The sequence below is a fragment of the Penaeus vannamei genome, chromosome 23, assembly GCF_042767895.1.
Source record: "Penaeus vannamei isolate JL-2024 chromosome 23, ASM4276789v1, whole genome shotgun sequence".
Classification (NCBI taxonomy): Eukaryota; Metazoa; Arthropoda; class Malacostraca; order Decapoda; family Penaeidae; genus Penaeus; species Penaeus vannamei.
The window spans coordinates 3,639,991-3,642,490 of NC_091571.1; the positions used below are offsets into that span (position 1 = coordinate 3,639,991).

At 31.3% G+C, this 2,500-nt stretch overlaps 1 protein-coding gene across 1 annotated transcript in view; it reads right to left on the reverse strand.

Annotated features, from left to right (window-relative positions):
* Positions 1 to 2,500, reverse strand: part of LOC113805614 (hemicentin-1) — a 99,063-nt gene that overhangs the window by 39,967 nt on the left and 56,596 nt on the right. The gene's annotated exons all lie outside the window — the stretch shown is intronic.

Sequence of the window (2,500 nt, forward strand, 5' to 3'; positions counted from 1 at the left end):
TATAATAATAAAGATAAAATTGTAATAATGATAATAATAACATGATAATAATGATGATAATAATAATAATAATAACATAATGATAATAATAATAGTAATGATAAAAAGTAGTACTCTGATAACGATAATGCAGTGATAATAATAATGATATTATCCTTAATTCCATCAAAACAAATATCTTTAATAATGATAAGACGATAACATTAATGATAATGGTAATAATAATATAATGACAATAACAACATTGAAGATAACAATATAAATGATATCATAATAACAACAATAGTAAAGATTATGATGACAATAATAGAGCCAATAACTCATCATCTCCGTTATATCATCATCTTAAATTTAGAATAACATTAAATTTAGAATAAACATTAAAAATGAATTAAAATAAAAATGACAATATTAACAATAGTGATAGCGAATAGTTTCATTCTCATTCTCATCATATTCCCTCCATAATTACTCCTCTCTCTCCTACATAGACGATAACAACGCTATAAACAACAATATAAGGACACGCTTCTTATTGACAACGGGCGCAACCTATTGCCCCCCCAAAAAAAAGAAAAGAAAAGAAAGAGAGAGAGAGAAAGAGAAAGAGAGAGAAAAAAAAAAAGAGACGAGGTAGTGAAACCTGGCGTGATCGACCGTAGAGTTTCACCGCGCCATTAGCCGACGAAAGCCATTTGTCGAGATGGTCCCGAAAACCTGCACTTAATACAGGTAGACCCTCACTCATACATCACACCTGGATATTAATGCCACCCTCTGCCATTAATGCTATTCATTACTTCTTCGATACTAGCCATTATTCTTTACCTTTTTCCAAAGAGAAGCTGTCGATAGAGTGGTAGCATTTTTTTTTTGTCTTCAGCATGTTTTATATAATTTGATACTTGATGTATGTGTGTATATTTCCTTAGAGAATAGGGTGTAGAGTGTTTGGATTTTATGGCATCGTTATTATCATCATTATCATTGCTAGTATCATAAATATAATTATTATTGTTATCATTATCATTATCAAATTTATCATATCATCATCTTTATCATTATCACTACTAATATCCTTATAATTATCATTATTTTCATTATGTTTATAATTATTATTATTTTCATTATCCTTATAATTATTATTATTTTCATTATCCTTACTATCATCGTTATCATTACTACCATCATCATTATTATAATCATTATCATTATTGTTTTAACCATTATCATTTTCATCATTATTGCTGTTCTTTTTAGCAGAATTATCATTATTATCATTTTCATTACCATCATTATAGCTATTATCTGTACTATCATTATCATTACTAGTCGTTTTAATAGCAAGATCCCCATCATCATCATCACAATCATCATCACCATCACGATCATCATTATCACCACTATTACCATCCACATACATAGCCTTTTGTGTGAGTAAATAATTTTTGTCACCATTACCTTTCCGAGATGTAATGCAGCACCATTTCAATATTCACTTTGTGCATTTGTGTCGACTTACTTTAACTTTTATTGGTATAAACAGGCAAGGCTGGTTCGTAAATAGTGGGAATATGTATGCTAGTCTGGATTATACTAGCAGTACTATATGCAAGAAAGTGATATGCAAATTTGCTTATCGACACAAGTACAGACGCACACACTAACACACACTAACACACACACATATACACACACACACATATACACACATACACAAACACATACACACACACACACACACGCGCGCGCGCGCGCATATACACACACACACTAACACACATACACACGCACACACACACAAACACACATACACACACAAACACACACACAAACACACACACACACACACAAACACACACACACACACCTAAACTGCTCCCTTTTGCTGACAATTTGTTCGTCGTCAGCTGGGTAGTGTGAAGGTATGTTGTCATCACTTTCCCTTTTTGTTAGAGAATGGAGGTAGATATTTTACTTATTTCTCTCTCTCTTTCTTTCTTCTCTCTCTCTCTCTCTCTTTCTCTTTCTTCCCCTCTCTCTCTCTTTCTCTTTCTCTCTCTCTCTCTCTTTATTTTTTTCTCTCTCTTTCTCCCTCTCCTTCTCTTTCTCTTTCTGTCTCTCTCTCTCTCTTTCTCTCTCTCTCTCTCTCTCTCTCTCTCTCTCTCTCTCTCTCTCTCTCTCTCTCTCTCTCTCTCTCTCTCTCTCTCTCAACAGATAGATAGATATATAGATAAACAGATAGATATGAAGATAAACATATAGATAGATATATAAATAAACAGGTATATAGATAGATAGATAGATAGATATAGATAGATAGATAGATATAGATAGATAGATAGACAGATAAAAATATAGATAGATATATATAAAAACAGATAGATAGATATATAGATAAACAGATAGATAGATATATAGATAAACAGATAGGTAGATATAAAAATAAACAGATAGATAGATATATAGATAAACAGATAGATAGATATATAGATATACA